Source organism: Anopheles merus, chromosome 2R (assembly GCF_017562075.2).
Source record: "Anopheles merus strain MAF chromosome 2R, AmerM5.1, whole genome shotgun sequence".
NCBI classification, from domain to species: Eukaryota; Metazoa; Arthropoda; class Insecta; order Diptera; family Culicidae; genus Anopheles; species Anopheles merus.
In genome coordinates, this window is record NC_054082.1 from 15,597,914 (window position 1) to 15,618,273 (window position 20,360).

Consider the following 20,360-nt stretch of genomic DNA (forward strand, 5'->3'; position numbering starts at 1 on the left):
CCGTGTACGTGTACAGCATGCAAACAGTGGGAATCGTGCTGTGGAATAGCTGCTGAAGCAGTTGCGTCACCCAAGAGCAGCTCGAGGAAAAGTGGGGGAAAAAAACGGTGGAAAAAGTCGTCATTTACACCCGCGACCTGAGAGAGAGATGATCTTGACGGTTCGGTGATTTGATTGAGGTGTGGTGGTGTAAACACACACACACTTTCAACTCACACATACGCACGCAAACGATCAACATCATCCATTCCCCTTCTTTTCTTTTCCGGCCGACAGGTGCGGCGCGAACGAGATGGGCAGGAAAAGTGGCTGAGTTTTTCCGCGCGAACCAAAGCGAACTGTTGCTCACAAAAGCTTTCGACAAGTGGATGCGAGCGTAAATGTGTGTGTGTGTGTGTGATGAACCACAGCGAACCAACAGACCCTTCACGGAGTACAGTTTTCCTTTCCGTGCTTTTCCCACCCCACGCGCGCTTTGTGGTTCAACCGTTGCGGTGTGTTGAAGGGGGGGAAAAAAGCCCAGAAAAGTGTTACTTTTATTTCCACCGCTTCTTGCACTGGAGTGCGTGGCTGTTGCTGCCCTTTTTTCCAGCCCACAACAACCACAGCCACCGCCGCGCTGAACGAGGATGTGTGCTTCTCCCTGTGCTTGTGTGCGTTTGGTTGGTAGCATTGTGGTTGACGCTTGGTGGGGAAATCGTGTACGTTTCCTTCACATTTCCGTTTGTGGTAGGATGAATAACGCATAATGAGTGAAAAAAATAGGGCGTAACAGCTCACCCACACACCAATGGGTCGTAGCGCGTTGTAGTATCCTCCCCATCACAGCTCTCAGGTTGCACCTTTGGTGCAGTTTTCGTTGCCAAAGCCTTGCCAGTACTGCTTTGTTTTTTTTTATTTAGCAAAGCTTCGCATATCTCTGTTTACTTCACAAATAATGAAACAAAGCTTAAGTGCTTTTTGGTTGCTAAAAGCATGGTACGATGGCTTCAACTGCATATCAAAGTTTGCTCAAAACAGCAAAGCTTTGAATGCAAACAGATTTCCCTCGCCGACACATGACACAATTGGTCGATCTTTTCACCGAGTGCAGCAAAGGGAATGTGTGTTTTCGTCTTCGATATTTTATAGCCCTAAAACATTCATGCTTTTGTGGTTCTCTGTCTGAGGATAAGGATAAACACCAAGCGGGCATGCTCTTTGCCATCCCAAAGCAGACGTATTGTTGTCAAAATGGATTTAAGAAAAGAAAAAAGAAGGGTTGAATTCCACCTGCTTGCATTACGAATTTTAATCCATTTTTTATTCACTCGGAAAGCCTCTGGCTCTGTGTGTTGGTGTGAGTAGCGGGGTGTTTTATTTAGTTGTCTGACTGGGCAATCTGAAGCATCAACGCTTCAATCGATTCAAACAACAAGCAAGCATTCGTCCGCGTCTCTGCTAGTCTCCGGCCTCCGTCCGGACTCGACCGACTCGCATAAAACATTGATCCTGGCGGTCTTTTCTCCCCACAAACGAACGGGACAACACCACCATAAAACTTTCAACCAGCAGTCTCACTCTCGGTCCCCAACCGCAAGCTTCCGAAACCGCATCCCAACACCACCACCACACACACGCCAAACACACGAGGAGAACCGGGATTGGGGTAGTAGTTTATTCGCAAGAATTTCTCAGGCTCTCGTTACAAGTAGGTCAGTTGTACCGATGCCTAGCATCCGTGGAAGATGCGGAACAGGAGATGCGGACAGCGGACAGCGGAGAGTGAGAAGATGAAATCTTTCAGCAATTTATCTAAAAACATGACAACAGTGGCTGTTTGGGGGTGTGTGTCTGTGTGTCTTCAAGCAGAATGAAGAACTTGTGTGTTTGCACATTACCATGCTTTATGTGTTGGCGTACGTTACCTAAGAATTTATGCTAAGAATGCAATTTTTCGTACCAGAAGAAGTAGAAGGTTACAACTTTTACCACCCAGTCTCATTCCCTTGTCAAGAAGATTCATCACTTTTGCTTTCTCTCTTTCTCTGTCCCGCGGTATGAATGTGAAAAGTCATTTTACCCATTGCACAACCGGCAGAGGTATGCAAAACCGAGAGCATCATATTCCAAATCATCATTATCACACACACACACAGCAGGGAGTCGGACGACTCGCATCTTTGTTTTTTTATTAATCCTTTTTATTCTACTGCCTCTTCGCTACCCCCCTTTTCCTACACTAACCGCCTCCATCTGGGTTGTACTCTTCTGGGTTTCTCGGCCACTCTAATTAGTGCGGTTTTGTTGCAACTCCCGCGCGCTCTCTTTGCAGCACTCCACCACCCGTCTCAGGGCAACGTTTGAGCCATCCAGCCCACCGCCAGCTCATGTGACGCGCGCGGTACGCTCATTTCAACCCCGTCCCATCGACTGGGACGGGAGAGCACAATCGTGTATCAAATGGCAAAGTACGGCCAACATTCGCGCGCAGCAGTGGAGAAGCCATCGACCGAAGGTAATTTTGCAGCCATTTAGGGGTCGAAAGGCTAATGACAATGATGATGATGATGATGATGATGATGCACCGAGAGCCGGTGAAAAGTCGGGGAAATGCGGGAATGCGAAATGGCAAAAGACCTGACCTGAAACTGGACCGGATGTTACCGGCCCGATCCTTCCCTTTTTGCCTCTGTTGCCATTTTGCCGGATGATTCCGGAACGCACACACACACACACACACACACGAAAGCCGAAGTTCATTAGCTTATTTGCATTTGCGAACGAGGCGCATGATGATGAGATGACGTCCACTAGGGTACACACACACTCACACGGCACACCCCGCCCAGTGTCAGGGGAGACAATGAGGCGACGCATTAGTCATCGCCGGGGTGCACACTCTCCTACGGGGAGTACTGGTAGTAGTAGTAAATGTCCCCTGGTCGGTCAGTTTGTGTGTGTGTGTGTGTGTGTCCTTCACAAGCGTTTCACTGAAAAGGATTAAATTAAATTCTACCATAACCGCCAGAGATTCATGATAGTCACGGGGGGGGGGGGGGGGGGTTTAGAGAACATCCATCTCTCTTTCCCTCTCTATCTCCGTCTCTTTGGAGTACGTGTGCACACTTTGGCATCTTCATTTACAAAACAATAAACCGATGGAGCAACACCACGACTTTTCCCACGGGCTTTTTCCCGTGCGTTGCGTGGCTAACGCGAACAATATTAATCCCTTTTCTGCCACCCTGAAACTACAGCGCACAGCAACAGGGCAATGCATAATGCAGCGAAAGTGCACGGAAGTGGTGCACTTCCGGCCGGGAGCGGGCGATTTATTTGCACCTGTTGTGTTGGCGGCGGGGCCACTGTTCAGAGGGGGGAAAACACGGCAAAAATAATTCTGTTTACAGATCAACCGTTCAATTACAACCGGGCGTTAAGCTGCGCTACCGGTCGGTTGATTGATTTTCCCCAGTAAAAGAGAAAATCACTCGCATAGCGTGCCATAAATATTGACCCCGTTCGAAAGGGGGTAGGTAGTTCAGAAATCGCGTTGTTTATTGATTTTGCACACAAATCTGCATCGAGTGTGTTCAGTTATTGGCAAACAAATTAAAAAGTAAACAAACGTTGTAGACTAAATTGGTAGTAGTAGCGCTAAAACAAGATGAGTAATGTATTTGCATGACATCGCTGAACGGATGTCACGGCATTTCTACACGTTTGAAATGTATGTTTGTAAGTGTCTGTTTAAAAATCAATATTCTTACGGCAAAGATGCGACTGCCTGTGCACCACAATTCTCGAAAAAGCTCGTTCTTCCACTCTAATCTAGCCTTCTTAACCGAAATGCAAAATTCGACCCAAAAAAAAACTGAGACGTGTCTAACACCGAAAGCGCCCATCCTTGGCTGGGTGGCAGGGATTAGCTCGCATTTGCACCGCAACACACCGTGGCAATTATTTCGCATCATAAATCCCACGCACCGACCGCCCATTAGAAGAAGAGCAGCACTAGCAGAAAACAAGCAGCAAAAAAAAGGCACATTGAAAAGCGTTAAGGATCTCGACGCGGCTGCTAAGCCGCCCTACGCTTTCCCTTTTTTCCAACTAGATGGCTCATAAATTTCCTCCGAATGGAAAACACCGACACCAGAAGAGATCTTTCTCTTTTCTTTCCGTTTTTTTGCTTTGCTTTTCTTATAGCTTTTGGTAGCTCAATTCTGTTGCTTCGTTTCTGCTCTAATAAACGAGACAAAACGGGAGTGGAAAAACAAAACTCCAGCGACAGCAAACAGAACAGAACAGGATCGTGGTGGCGTTATCAAGATGCAATGAATCTTCGCGTGAGTCTTCCATCTCAACCATCCCGCAACACCGCCGTTCCCCCGCTCTCACTTGGTCAGGATGATGGTGCGGAGGCGTGCGCAACAATTGTGGATTGGCCTCCCCTCCTCCGACCCGGAAACCCTCAGATCCCGTTGATGATGACACGCCGTGATAGACACCACAGGAGTGAAGCGTTTAAAAGTCCAAAAAAGCCTTATCGGATGACACGGGAGCGTTTTTTTTTCTCCTGCGGTTCCGTGCTAAAGCTGGATGCTTCTGCAGCAAAAGCAATCTCGTTCCATATTGGCGAATTGGAAGCGATTAGAACATCCACCAGGAACTCACAAGCCGGAGCAATCAGGAAGCTTCCCTGTCGTGTGCTTTTTTTTATTTTTACTTTATTAAATTCGACCACCCAACCTCGAAATGCCGCGCAATAAAAACCATGATTCACAAAAGCAGCGCACACTGGAAGGCAAGACAGACACGATGCACAACTTTAGCACCCTTCAGAAAAAAGTAGCGAAAATAAAGCTGCCTTCAAAAAAGTGCCATAAATAATACAAGAGCATAAATGTGTCGCGGGGCGTGCGAGCTTCGTCGACTTTGCATGCGGTCGAGAGGCGCTGAGGTGTCTGCAAGTTGTGTGGTTTCCTCCAGTGTTGCTCGGGCAGAGAGCAGCAAGAATGCCGCCTCCCGATTATTCTGCGCGATCGTCCCGTTGCGTCCGGAAGCGGTGGCAGCTGAGTGTCTCGGGGAGCCGGTGTACCCGTGGGTTTGAGCAAAGTTTGGTTTTATGACCTTGTTACGGAAACAGCAAGCCCACAACCTACGCACATCATCCCTCGCTTGTCCACTGGTGCAGTATCATCACCGAGACAGAGAGAGAGAGAGAGAGATGTCATTATGCCGGACGGATAAAGAGGGACAAAGAGTGGCTCGTTCAATTCATACTTGATGAGGCGGCAAAGGAAGATGAGGCAGACCGAAATTTGTCTTTAACTTTTCCACCGAATGTCCAAAGATGCATGCAGCACACAAAAAAAAACCCTCATTTCGGGCGTTTGACGGCAGTTTAATGAGCTTTTTGAATGCGTTGGAGGGCCGCTGCTCGGGCCCAAGCGTGATTGTAAGATAACATGATTGCACTTTGGTGAAGAAAATACGCACAGCACAACACACAGCCGTCAAAACTCGTGCTGATGTTTGCTGAAGAAAGTTTAGCGCGGATCAATTTACAGCGGCTTCCTTTCCCCGCACGGAAGGTATGGCATTACAGGGACGCGTTTTTTCGAGCCGGGAAGATATCTGCCTCCATCCTCTATCCCCTCTCAATGCCGCAACCCTCATCCCACCCCATCGATGCGCCATTACTCATCTTTCATCCTCCTCAAGAAATGATCGTGTGTGGGATATCTGTTCCACCATCTCTCCCAAGCGCTCCGGCTCAAGGTAAAGATCAATCCGGCGACGAAAACATGATACACACGTCACGGCTTCTTCTCCCGGTTGGTCCTTCCTCCTCTCGCGTGCCTTGTGTTTCATGCGGTGGGTTCTTTTTTCTGTGGTGCAAGAAAATCGTCTCAGCTGTACTGCAACTCCGCAAAAAACCACAAGTCGGCGGAGCTACCTTGCTCCGTGCGCTCGCGGTTGGGCCCGGTATTCAACAAGCAAACCCGGAGAGAGCTCTGGTTTCGTTTCCACAGCGCACTCCAGTTGGTTTGTGGGCCGGCCGCCTGCAGCCCCAGAACGGTGGAAAATACCAAATACTGGAAAGTGGTAGGAAACTTTTCCAATCCAACGGAAAGCGGGCAAAAACCAAAAGACTGCAGGGCGGGAGAAAGGTGTGGTTACACGCTCCTCCCCAGCGATAATGAACGATAAATTATCGATGCAAAAGAGGAAGATACGACCGGGCCTACGGTTGCTCGCAAGCGAAAGAGGCTGTGTGTCTAGGACTTTCGGACGAGCAACATCATAAAACCATCCTGGAAAGGTGGAAATGTTATCCCATAGATTAAATTGGGAAAGTTTGCCATAATGGAAACGCTGTGGGGTATTTTTCAGCGTACTTTATTAGGCAAACTACATTAAAGCGCCTACATTTCCATAGTGTTAGGCGCTATAACCACCATTGCTGCATCTACGGTGCAATGGCTTTATATAATTGATTTCCTCCTTGGTGGGTGTGGTGGGGGATATGATGCCAAAAAAAAACAGGACCATTTTGCAACAATTGCTCTCTTCCTAGACCCCCCTTCTCCCCCTATAATAACATAAAAATCGATTTGTAAAGGACCTCTCTTCGCTGTCTCCGGCTTACCGATCCACTTCCGAAGCGAGATAAATTTAAATAAATTGCAATTTATAGAGCACTTTTGCCAGCACTTTGCGCATACCTTTTTTGTTGTTGTTTTGTTCCGTTATTGTTTATTTTTGGGATGCTTGGGAAGAGAGGGCGACGACGAAGGCATACAACACAATGTGTTGCCGCATTGCTAAAATAGAGCAAAAGCAGCGGCCTCCATAAAATCCACACAAGCGGGACACAACCATGAATATATGATTTGTCGTCCATGCTTGGGTTTTTTTTCGTCTGCTTCTATTTCTCTCCACCTCGTTTATTGTGGTTTGAGCCGCACGAAAAACATGTTGCTGATGCAGCCCTGTGTGCGTGCCAAAAACCACGACTGTGTGTGGGGCGCTGAATTTATGCTGACTATTTACGACCTCTGCTCGCGGTGCGCACATTGAAAGGGCCCATGTTTTCCGGCCGTACGCACTTACCGAGTGATGAGTGAAATTGTTTCACATCATCACAACGTAAATGATTCGATTAAGGTTTCACCGTTGGGGGGGTGCGTGTGGGTGTAGCTGGGCCCATGCCCTGCCCGACTGGGGACAGTGCCATTCCACCGAGCAATAATATGGCGCACACGAGCATTGGCAGGAATGAATTGGTGTACCGAATTGTGTCACCATTATGCAGCTGCACTGCAAACTGCAATACTGGGTGGAATGTGGGCAGCAAACGACCAGGGACACACACACACGCACCAAGTGAAGCAAAATGAAAAAAAAACCCCGTCACAAACACAAAACTAAAACCCCCGCCCGTAGGAGATGCGGCCGCGGGAAGGTCAGCATAAAAAATGGCTGCAAGCATACGCACTCGAATGCACGCAGCAATGACACGCTGGACTAGTTTTTTTATTATTATTTTTTTATGGTCTTGTTCTACCCACCTATTCCCGTTGCAAAATTGTCCCCTCTGCCAGGCTCTTCCCGCATAACACAGCGACGAACCGAAAAGGCAGCAGCAGCAGCATGGTTGCGATAAAAATGCGACCCAAGCGTGCACAAAATAACTGCACCCGCGAATAGCGCGAGCGGATGTTTATGATGATGCTGCTGATGCAGAGGGGAATGGGAGGAGGTGGAGGAGCCGGCAAAGGCCCGGTTTGGTCGGTGGTGCAATGGACGAGTGCTACTGTGCGTATGATACGGCACACGATGTTAATCAGCACCGGGCGCAAACACAAACGATTGACGTGATGGCACAAACGCACAAGTGCGCCACAGACACACACATACGCGGATCTCGTGGCTGGTATGCGTGTGGCACCCTCTCCGGACGCTACGCACCAGCATAAACGCACCACCGAACCCGGTAAAGGCCGGCAAATATTAAGCAAAAAAAAATGAAAAATACACACACACACTCTCTGTCTCGCTCGCTGTTTTGTGTAGCAATTGCAGATTGCTACGAATGTGCCTGCTCGGGGTGGACGCGGTGGGGTGAGCGCTTCGAAATTACTTTCCGCACGGGCGATACTTTTCCGTTGCTTCATTTTCATAATTTTGTACAGCACTTTGATAAAAATGCTTCGCAACGCATGCATAACTACGCCCGAATAATAATAAACGAGCCGTCAAAAACGCAAGCACGGTGTCTAGGCAGCGCGAGCAAAAACCCTGTGCAATGACGTGTTTTGGTCCTTCGAGCCGGAGGTTAAACTCATTTGTTTGTGCTTCGTGGCTTACGTTCTGCCATTTGGAAATCTCCGAACTGGGATTCGGGTTTGTGGTTTAGTTGCATAAATTCCCTTCCCAACATTAAGATACATTTGCTTTGAAACTTACAGTGTTTTTGCTTAACGTTATCGATGTATTTTTAGTGTAGATAAAATTGGCGAAACCCACGACACGGGTCGCTTCGACGTAACCACACGATGATGATTGTTTGCTCCCGCTACTGCTGTTGGGCTTTACCGGCGAATCGATGGCAAGCAGAAGCTCAGCAGACACTGTAATTATGCTGTCACACACACACGCACACTCGTTTGGCGCTCCTGTCACTCGAGCTTACACTGTTGCTTTTCGGAACACAGGAAAGTGGATTTCAATCACTAACGCTTGTTGTTGCAGGAGCGTTTTACAGCGGCTTGTGGTTTTGGGCCTCAAAAAACAAATCGCTTGGTTTTGTACGCTTATTTCAACACCTTTTTTTTTCTTTTCACACGTAAATATGACACCAACTGTTGTATGCACTGTTGTAGAACACTGATTGATGGAAAAGGTGTAAATTGAACAGAACCAGTGCAAAACTATATAAAGATCTGGTAGGAAAGTAGTAGAGTAGAGGAAAACAGAAATTTTCATTAAATTGCACCACAACAACACAACACATGGGACAAAACTGGACAATGGAAAGAAAACCAAAAACAATACACATATACACTCAACACACACACACACATATATACAAAGGACATTTAAAAACAAGTGAACAAAAAAAAAACCACACAAACATGAGAACAAACACATAACTTGGCATACAAAAGCGGATAAAAACGATAAAATAATCAGCTTGAAAATATCACCAAGGGAAATTCCGCAAAAACTGAGAACGACAACACCGTAACACACAGATGCGGGGCACAAGAGCACACACACAGAACAGGACACAATCCGGTGGTGGTGGTGGTTCTGCCGGCATTTTCGTTTCGTACTCTTGTTTAGGATTTACCACTTTTGTCGCACTCGTGTGGGGAGCGCAAACACGACCGAACATGTGTGGTACGGCTGCTGCCGTTGTTGTGCCGCTGCTGCATGGTTTTTACCCGTAGGCATGTGGGAAAACCACCATATCCCGTGTGTACAGCGGCGTTCGAGCTTTTGCCCAGTACCTACACACAATGTATACACACCACCAACACACAGGCATGCATTCACGTACACACACACACACACCTACAAGACCCGGTTGGCTAGTCTGGCAGCAGGTGGAAAAGTAGCGATAAGGAAATTCAATTCAACCAACTTGATTTTCCACCCATCCGGTGAAATCCGTTCGTAGTCGAGCGCGCCACCACACCACGTGGAAAGGAGCTTTTTCTACACCGTTCGCCTGCTTCCACAATGCAGTGGCAGCAGCAGCGGAAAACTTCATTGATTTTCTTGCTCGCTACACGCCGTTTTCCACCGTTTTTGCCTCGCGTCCCAACCTTCACAACAGTGGCCCTTCCGTCGCCGTATCGTCGTTTAGTTGCCATGGCGATAGACTGAGCCTGGGGCGGAGGAAGGTTGCAGGGCGCGTCTTTTGGAGGATTATTTCCACCAGAGAAGCCCGGAATGTCCGGCACACACATACACACACGCACACACACATACACGAGGTTCAACCAACCACACCCGATTTTACGCTCTTCTGAGCTGTTTGGAAAACTGTTTACTTCTTCGTTTATTTACGGAACCTCGCGCAAGAGCGGAGGCATGCGAAACGTGTTTATAGGAACACACCGGGCAAGGGCTTCCCTTTCGATTGCTTTCAATTGTGGGTTTTATACTGTAGCAGCACACACTGTTTTTTTTTTGTTTCTGCCGGAATTTATAACGAATAAAATGAAAGCGTTTCTTTTCTTCACTTCTGCACCTTGTAACTTTTATTGACGCCGAACACGTCTGTGCTACGATTGGCCCCACAGTAAGTAGTTGTAGATTTGGTGCACGGTTAACGTTACTCACACTGTATGGTTCTTCTCTTCAGTAGAATGGACACTTTTTTTTTTTGCATACAACACGCACTATCGAACCGTACCGCTCCAACTGCAGGATGCGCATAAAAGCCTTCCAGCACGATAACGCGTCCCCCGTGGGCGCAACGGTGTGTACACGCACGAGCGACCGCTTGCTTGCTTCCGAAAAACTCGCCGGGAACGCGCGTAGCACACCCTTCCCGTTCGACCGCTAGACGACAAATGCTGCCGAGATGAACACCGGTGCGCTCACGAATAATGGCGCGGCATGAACGCTACACCCGAGCGTGCGGTTCGAGCTGCGGACTCGGGTGAACGGGCGTTTGCGTTCGTGGGTTTTGCGTGAATCGCAGCATGTGCAGCCGCAGCAAGCAGCCCCGGTGTTTCGGTCGAAAATTCATGTGCGATGCGGTGCGTGAGTTTTGGTACCGGGTATTTGGCAGGGAGTTTTGGGCAAAATATGTTTAGAGGCGGGTAAAGCAATGGTGCTAACTTGAGGTACTAAACTTTAAATGCATAGCACAGAAGAAACATCGGGGCGGCGATTGCACTGTTTTATGCTTATTTCATCTATAATTTGTTGTGAACGTGCTATAGAAGAAAAGAACATTAAAGAAAAAAAAGTATGATCATTATCGTAATTTAAAAACAGAAACACATGTCAATACACTAGTTTAACAGTACACTGCCATTGTGTACCAGAGAAGCTGCTACAATTGAAACCATTCTTCCGGGCACGAAAACACAAACAAAAAAAATAACAAATTTCGCATCATCGCCTCAAGGGTTCATTTCCCGTGCGACCGGTTCATTTACGCCGGGTTCGGACGATGCAACGAGGAAAGCATGATCTCGCTATCTCACTTGCAATCGGCTGTCAGCTTCGGTCGGTTTCGGCGCAGAGTTCATTTTGTGTTTGCCCAACAGCCCAACACATTCATTCCAGAGCTGTCAAACACTGGTTGTGCAAGTGCAGACGCTTTGATATTATCCAATAAATGTACATGGTGATTCCTCGTGTGTATCATTTCAAAATTTCCTGGATGACACATTTGTAACTTCGTTTGCGCCAACATTCTGTGCAAGTCGTAAGTGAAGAACAAACGGACAACAAAGAAGCAAATGCTTTCTTCGTACTTTGCATTTAAATCGAAACCGAATCAACTAAGGCAGCGTGTTTCACGATTTATGCTCTCTAATATAAATTTCCCGCTCGTTATAGCATTTATTTCCTTTTTTTTTCTTCTCCTTCCTTAACATATTCCACTTACCCTAGAGGTGTAGTTGATTTCCATGTTCACCGAAAACCGTCACACCGTGACACAACTGTCAAACGAGCCCCAGTGTTCTTTTCCTCCTCTTTCACTCCCCCACCCCCCTCGCACGACGGGTTTCGTGAATATACGGATTTGCATTTATGCTACTAATTATCTCCAACCTTCTGCCAACCCCCTTCCATCCGCCCCCCCCCCCCCCCCCCCCCCCCCCCCCCTGGGTCCAGCAGCAGAACAAAACAAATGGGAAGAAAAGCTTACAAAACCGTACACGCACCCAACACACAGACCCGCGAGTCCGTCGTCTCCGTTGTCGTTTCGCCCCAAAAAGGAAGTCCAAAAATTAAGAGATTCTCCATTCTGTCGTCTTCGCTGTGTCGGGAGAAGGGGGGGGACGATCGTTCATCTCCCCAACTGGTGTGCCCCCCTCCCCCCCCCCGCGTTGGCGAAGCGAGTTTGGGCGGGCGACGCAACTCCAAGGACGCGAAAGAATGTAGCCGGGGGGTTGGGACTTCGACTTCGATGAATTTCGAGCCAGAAACGGCAAGCCGCCGATGCACACACACACAACCCGCGCGAAAGGCGCTGAAAGAAGCATTGGGCGCGAAACGGCGGGTCACCAACGCAACGGTTGATGAGGGAAAAGAAAATCATCAACAAGCAAAGAAGAAAAAAAAAGAAATCGGCCGCAGTGCGCCCCAAAACAAATCAAAGGAATGAAAAAGACAAAAGTAGATGAAGCCGCGACGCAAACGGTAAGAATGGAAGAGCAAGAGAAATTGGTGTAGAACGATAAGAAGGAGAAGTAAGAAATCAAACTATAATCAATAGTGTGTGATAGCGATAGCGGGGCTCACTGTACAACCGAAGGGAATGAGTAAGAGGAAACAAAGGGGGAAAGGTAAGAGGAGAAAAGAAAACACATAAAAACAAAAGGAAAACAAAAGAAACACACGCACACCCGTAACAGAAAGGGCCAGTTCGGGGAAAAGCGAAGGGAAACGTGAAGCAAAAGTGAACAAGACAACGCGAACAAGAAACAGACCCAGCGAGTGATGTTGATACGAGCACAGTGAGAATGGTGATGATGATGGTAATGATGATGAACAGCGAAAGCAGAGTCAAAATAAAAAAAAAGAAAGAATAAAACCCAATGTGCTTCGCCAGGGTTGCTTTGACCACTGTGGCTGCTCTTTAGAACGCAACTATTTCCTGCGCGCTGCACGGGTGCATACAACAGAGCGATCCCGTGATGGGTGATGACGACATTGAAGCGTAGTTAGTCGCTAGGTCCAGGCTAAGTATGAAAACACTCCGTATGACACACTGGGCTTGGGCAGACATAATACCTTGACAACCTATGGTCAAAGGAGAGTGGTTGTGCAGCAAGAACAACACGCACGAAAGAAAGTGCCCACAAAAGGGACTCTCTGTCTACCCTTTTCCCCTTTTTTACCGTCTCCACACTCTTCGTAGTGTTCCTCATGTCTTGCGAGCGAGTGAAGTAGAAAAACGACGCACCAAAAATCGTAAAATGAACGAGTGTATATTTTTATGTATATTTATTGGGGAACCATAAAATTTTATGATTCAATTCAAGAGTCCAAACACAAACACAGTGCGACCCACTGCACAGCGCGCGGGACACCCATTGCCCGGGCATTAAACCGATGCATATAAGGCCACCCCTTACCTCGCTCCATCAACATTCCCAAAGCAGTTGCGAATTGCCAAGCTCCCCGCGCGGTGTTTGTGACACATGGATTAGAAAGGGGGCTGACACATGGTTGGATTGGAACGAAATAAAAACAATCCGTGCGCGATCTGGTCCGCTGCTGCTGCTGCAGCATGCCGAAACCGTTGCCATGGGTAATCCAACCCCCGCGGTAATAGGCTCTGCTTATTGCACCTCTCTCGGTGACGATGATGCGCGTGCAAAATCCCCGGGCAACGTAATTTAAATCCGACCAGAGCCGTTGCTGATCGAAACTGGGGAAGGGAGCAGGAGCAAACGATGCAGAAATTGCCGATTTTTTTGTTGTTACTTTTGATAAATTACGTATCAAAATCGATTTGCATTGAAAACAAAAAGAGCAATCCTTCTCGTGGTGGGCGTTAGCCAGATTACTTTCGGAGGGACGGCGCTTTGCGCTGAGCACAATCGATTATTTTTATTGATTTGCCAAGAACTGTTTGCGCCAAGCGCACACGCAAAAGAGTAGTAAATTAACGAAACAATAGCAAGCAACAAAAAACCTTCAAAAGAACAAGAGCGTGCCGCGATGGCCGCGGCAGCTTAAGGGTGGAATATCTGACGCTTTCCGACACCAGATAAAAATGTGTGCTAACGTTTTTCAATCGCTCGGTGTCGTTCCGCTCCTTCTTGCTGTTCTGTTTGTTTAACTTCTTTTATTTTAAACATTTTTTTTCTTATTAGCTAGTTTTTTTTTTTTTTTGTAAGTGCCGATTGTGTTTCTTTCATCTCACACTGCCGTTTCGCTTTTGCTTTTTTCTTTGTGTTTGCTTGCCTTTGCTAATCTCCGTTCCGTTTTTGCTTCTTCCTTAGCCGTGTTAGGTGCAGTTTTAACGCTGCTTTAAACTTTGTTTTCTTTCTGCCATTCTGCCCTTCTCTTTTCGTCGACCGGCAATCATTAGGCGGCAAACAAACGGGTTCATTTCAGCACGCATTTATGCGACGCGATCATTACCACCCGCTGCCATTTAGATTAGTCATGTCGGGGTTTTTTTTTCTTTTGCTGGTTTGCCTTTTTCACCCTCTGCAAGTGTGTGTTCTTCGCTGTGGTTGCTGTGCTTCCCATAAACCGCACCACACCTAACCGATTCGTCCCGTGCGGTGTAGTTAAAACAACACCAACCGGAGATGCATTAACCTCGAAACTATCGAATAAACTCACGCCGTCAACGGTTTCGGGGTCTTGCTGTTGCGGTGCGGTGTTTTGCCCCGCTTAACATTCCCAAACACTGCACACCGGGTCGTGTGCGTATAGCTGTCACCTGAAGTGCGTTACATCGCACGGGTCTTCTCCCATTTGAACGGTGCGGAGGGGAGTCCCGCACGGAGTAATAAAATGAGAGAAAATATTTCGCGTCCAGCGCTCATTGTGCCGATGTGCTCCGGATTCCAAGGTAACACAGTGCGAAGGCTCCGGGGGCCCTCCCATTTTCTGAATGGCTTAACCGGACCAGGTCGTCAGAACGCACGCGTACCCTACACCCGCTGCTGCTGTTGCTGTTCGCCATCGTTTGGCGATTGATATGCAAATTGGTTTCTTGGCCGGGAAAGGAATATAACTGTTTCCGAACGAAATCTTTTAAAGTTCTATGTGGGTGCGAAAACCATTGCAGAACATTCCATCCCCAATGTGTGCGGGGCGAGCAAACGAAAAAATAAATAAATAAACAAAACTACCCAAAGAAGGCGGCCTACAGATCAAGACCAAGTGTCACAACAGCGTTCAGATTTATGGACAATTTCACTTTGATGCTATTTGTCTACCGGGATAGGATATTAAAGGAGTACTCAGGATAACCCGTCGCTGCCAATACCACAGCTTATCTAATAACGTCACACATCAGGCATCTCTCATTTCGTCATCTCTTGCAAGGAGTATAATGCCTACATGGAGGGAAGACCGTTTACCAATCTCTGGATTTTTAAGTGCAATATCCCATGTTTACAGTTATTTTTTTTTCAAATTCAGCTGGTATTATAGTCTGAAAAACAAATTTTAACGGATCTTTTACTTAGTCTGAAAATTTATTACGCATGGACTCATACGAGGTCCTTTATAGCACTACGTCTGCGACCTGCCTTGTGCTTTGCGGGTGCTCTTACGTACGACACTATAAAGATGGTTCCGCTTGATAACGCAAAAGCGCAACAAATAGCACTACAGCTCAACATTACTACCACAAGTCACTTCAAAACTTTCGAAATGGTTGGTTCTTTCCTCACTATAGTCAATAACCTTCAGTTCAACAACTTAAAAACAAATCGTGCAAGAACAACCATGGCTTTGCTAATTAAGTTCATGTCGCACAGTTAATTGAAATTTCCCACCAAGTGCCTTACCGGTGTAATTAACTCATTTTCATATCTGTTCCAATGAGTACCACCACCTTACCCCAGCGTTCTTCCACGAGTCGAGATTCCTGCGATCTTATTAGGTCTGACGCCAACAGCCAAAGTGGCCAATCTGCTACAACTAAGGCGCACAGTTGACAAACAACTCGCCCCAGGTCCAAGTGTTTGCACACCGCAACAGATCCCTGAGGCCCTTCATCTAACATCGGCTTCATCAGCCTTCTCCCAAAAGCGAGCTCCGAAGAAGAAAAAAAAAACGCTACGCCTTTGGACGTGTATTGGAACATCATCAACCTACTTGAGCACTTTGGTCCCACTCCCCAAAATAACAAAACAAAAAAATACACCACCGCTTAAGTACTCATAAGTCAAACAACTAAAAGCCGGCACACCGAATGCCGCCAGTGTCTGCCAATGTTCCAACAAACCCTGGCAAAGGTATGGGAAAGGTGGCCAACGACGATTCAACAACATTATTGACACTCAAGTGGCGTCTTCGGCTTCAGACACGGAGCCTCCTTCTTCACGCTTCGGGGCTTCGGGGCCTTTCTAGTGCGTGTGTGTGTGTGTGTGTGTGTGTGTGTGTGTGTGTGTGTGTGTGTGTGTGTGTGTGCGCGCGCATCTACTAGGTTTCCTAGTCTGGACAGCATTCCAAAAGTGACGGCAGTCAAACGGCTGTTGTAAGCGCTAACGGGAATTCACAAGATCTGTTCCAGCATCAGGTCAGCATCACAGCATCAAACGATTCCATCGCCAGGGTGTAAACAGTGCGCCGCGACATTTCGGGGAAAACGTGGTGGTAGGTGTACAGCGGATGTTTAATGATTTTTGTGTAATTAATTTCTCGATTTGTCTCGTCCGCAAACCGTTCCCTCACCTTGCAGCACTAACGCCCGAAAGAAATGTTTAGGGAAGAAGAAAAAAAAACCCAGAATGAAACGACAAGGTCGGTTGAATGAAATGCTCCCCTACGGCACGCTCGGCAGGTCATGCTGGGGCGACTACGATCATAAAGTTTATTACACCTCCAGAGTGGGGCGGTACCACCACCTTGACCCGACAAAACCCAACGCTGATGATTGCCTGCAGTCAAAACGCACCATTCCTTTTGCTGTGTTATGTTGCGTTGTTGAAATGCGCGCTCGGCGAGATTCTTATGCTCCCTCGACGCGACCTCTCTACGCACGCACAATCCGGGGATGTATGCACTTCTTGAACTTCTTCCAACCGAACTACCTGCTGAAACAAATGTCAACAGTTGTAAATTATTTCACCGTACAGAGCAGCGCGCTCTTTTTTTGTTAGCCGTTTTACCCGTTGATGCTTTTATGCTGCAATTGCTGACTACGCATGAACGCCCGCCCCGGGGAAATTCTATGTTTATGGTGGAGAATGGCTTCCGAGGTTTTATTAGTACCTCTTTCAATGTATACACGCGCGCACTCTCCCACAACAACCTGTCATCAAACCGTTCGGTGGACGTTTAATAGTTCCGTACGTTCCTTCACAAGGCCCCAAACCGCGTGTGTATCCGTGCAACGAAGCTTTATTTTTTCTTCTTCTATTCTTCCATTACTGTCAGCCTAACTGTTGGAGCTTTAGAATTTTGAAGCTACACGCTAGAGTGACGCCTAATAAAGTGACAAATGCGTTGCGTCGTTGTCCCGGGGCACACAATTAAGGGAGAGAAGAGAGAGAGAGAGAGAGAGAGAGAGAGAGAGAGAGAGAGAGAGAGAGAGAGAGAGCGAGAGACGGGATACCCATCACGGCGACTGTCACCTTCCAAGGCCTGGTTTAGGCCCTGAGATTGGGCACAGGTGTCTACGGTGAAAAGCCGTTACCAGTTTGTTCATTTTGTGACACTTTCTTTTGAACTTTGAAGTGGCACCTTGGCTTTTTTTTTTTTGGAAAAACTTTTGAAAGCGTCAGTAATATTGTGACACCTTATCAACGCCGTGACATTGCTCTCGAGGTTTAATTGAAATAAGTTTGAAGCAAAGGACAGAAGCTCGAGTAATAATGTCACAACAAGAGCCTCAGAAGTAATTCTTCCAAATTACAATATGCAAAGCGAAGCCACGCGGGCTGTGAGTTTTGGATGTTTGGAATTCGGAAGCTCTCGGCGACTTGATGCGTTGGCAGCTCGCCGCTCCAAGCTCGATCGGGAGACGGTCCGATAAGATTAATGATGTCGTTAATTGCACCGAGCGACTCGATCTCGTTCTACCAAACACACAGACGTGCGCTTGAAAACTGCAATATCTCCTTCCATTCATTTGTATGCAGATAATATTTTAACTAACAAAAAAAACCACTGAGAGTATCTGCAAGTTCCCCATTTGGGAACCTTGGGAATCAATTTCAGCAGTCGTTTGTCATCGATGTGCGGCGTCAGCTTTTTTTTTTTTTTTTGGTTGCGGCATCAGCATCAGTCGGCGCGGTTTTTAACTTTTTAGCGTGCACGGAAGGAGATGGTTTTGGCATTAACCGTCAGCACCACACACTGCGTGACCCCGTTCGCAGTATGGTGGCCGAAGTTTTGGGACGCTTGTGCCCTCACAGTGCTTCTCGCCGGGTTGCCGGGCCGGGGTACCGTAAGATACAACTTTTGATTGATACGATGATTGATAGTCTTGAGGTGGAGAGGAGAACCACGCAAAAAAAAAAAAACGGGCAGCGCATCGGAGGCCTCTACATCATTGCCTGATGACGGCAACGACGATGACGATGATGAAGAACCATTTCTTAAGCTTCTTAACTCTTGCGTTCTTCTTGGCCACTAGCGTCCTCACCGTTCAATCAGGGCAAAATTTCCCAGGTGATTTCTGTTCAGATCCTTTTGCTGGCGTTCGTCCAGCGGGCACAGGCATGAGACACAGTGTCAGTAATTTAAACTTTTTTCTCAGCACGAACGAATGATTGCATAAATGGGACGCAGAGCAGAAAACAGAGAGCAGTGAATTTGTAAGTGAACTGGCCTGAACCGGCATCGTTGAAATTGTGACAGAAAACTCATTTTCAATTTCACAAAAGCATGGCCAGAACAGCAAGGTCGATTGAAGAGTGCGGAACGCGGATACAAGGAATCCGTCATCCAACCCGATAACCCGAAGGCATGCGCAGCTCATTAAGCATAGCCAAGAAGATGCAGCTCCAGACGTTATTCCCTAGTGGCCGCTCTCGCTCTGCTAGCTCGTCCATCACAGCCGGAGCGAGCATTGGGGAAGTAGCTTGGCCATTGAATTTGAAGCGTTCGTTACAAAATATCCCCGAACGCTGCCATTATCCGTGCTCCGCGGGAACCAACGACGACGACGAGGTATCGATACCACAGGAATGACATTTTTCCGTCATCATGCTCATCATTTTTCCAGTCGGTTCTGTCCCGTTGTCAGCTATTTTTAGCTTCGATAGAACGAACCGATACGGAGGAGCAGAAGATTGCCCTTTCTTTCTGCGCCCCGGGGACACGCAAAAGCGACAGAATGAACATTTTCCACTCACACCCACCCCAACGGTACGCAAGGGGGTAATATTGTCAAGCGAAGAAAGCAACCCCCTCAATTAGGTGGAGGAATGCGCGTTTTTTTGAAATATAATTGCTGGAAATTATCACGGTAATAGAATTCCCTTCCGGAATGCCGAGCCCTTGTACGGTGCCGCGGGTCACCCATCGAAAGCTGCCACCGAAACCAACGAAGACGTTTACGCTTGCGAACCACGGGAAGCATGAAACTGGTTTAATAAAGTGTTAAAAGTGTTTTGCACTTTGCAACGCAGAATGCCCCCCTCGGGGTGGATAGAAGGGCCGGTCGGTTGGTCGGTTGGGCGGGTTGGTGGCGGTGCGCTGCGGAACGGTACGCTAACTACCAACAAAAGGAATGGGATGGAGAAAAGATGGTGGAAGAAGCGGGGCAAAACAGGACATCTTTTGTACACCTTTTTCCGTTAACACCAGTGGAAAGTAATCATCGTGTACCGGCGGGCCCTGTGTGTGTTCCTGCGAGCGCGCCGCACAAGTTTTTCATCAAGTCGTGAATTGTTATGATAATCATTATCGCCCGGATTATGATACCCAGTTACGTTTGCGCGTTTACGCTTTGCGCACCACTCCGCATCTTTATTATGAGCATCCCTGCTGCTGGTCGTCGGATTAGCACCTCGTGCGACAAGATCGGAGAGCTGGTCTTAGGTTGGCTTTTTTTATTTGTATGTCCATGCATTCCATTTCGAGCCTGGCCCACTTGGTGGTTGTATGCAAGGATGGCAAAGTGTTTGGATTACATTTGCAAGGCAAATCAAAATCAATGGGCGTGTTTATAGTTTTGGGTTGAGCCGTTCTTGTGCAGGTATCTGTCAGAGTTGCTAACCGATTTAAAGATACTTCCATTTCTTTCCTGTACATTGATCCTTTCTAAGGTTGGCGTTACATCCCTTCTTAGGGTGTAAATACATGGAAGAAATTCGCTTCGATCTGTAAACCGGTAGCTTTAGGTAGGAATCAGTTTAAGTGGTTCTATATCATCAGACTCTTTAAAATTGCCCAGAGCATTGACGTCAACACGAGTGTCTAATGCTTCAACGAGTTTCAAAATTAAGTGTTTGGAGATTGTTACGCATAATCTTGGGGAA

At 47.4% G+C, this 20,360-nt stretch overlaps 1 protein-coding gene across 5 annotated transcripts in view; it reads right to left on the reverse strand.

Annotated features, from left to right (window-relative positions):
* The window catches only part of LOC121601573 (probable serine/threonine-protein kinase DDB_G0282963), a 138,296-nt gene extending 127,735 nt beyond the window's left edge, over positions 1-10,561 (reverse strand). Inside the window, exons 1-2 of one of the 5 annotated variants that reach the window (XM_041930421.1) lie at positions 10,412-10,561; positions 8,455-8,874 (exon numbers count right to left, since the gene is read on the reverse strand). The gene's annotated coding sequence lies outside the window, so the exon portion shown is untranslated. Of the gene's footprint in view, positions 1-8,454; positions 8,931-10,338 lie in introns of all 5 variants that reach the window. The other 4 variants (XM_041930403.1, XM_041930410.1, XM_041930398.1 and 1 more) reach the window with 4 other exon arrangements.
* Positions 10,562-20,360: the final 9,799 nt, after the last annotated feature.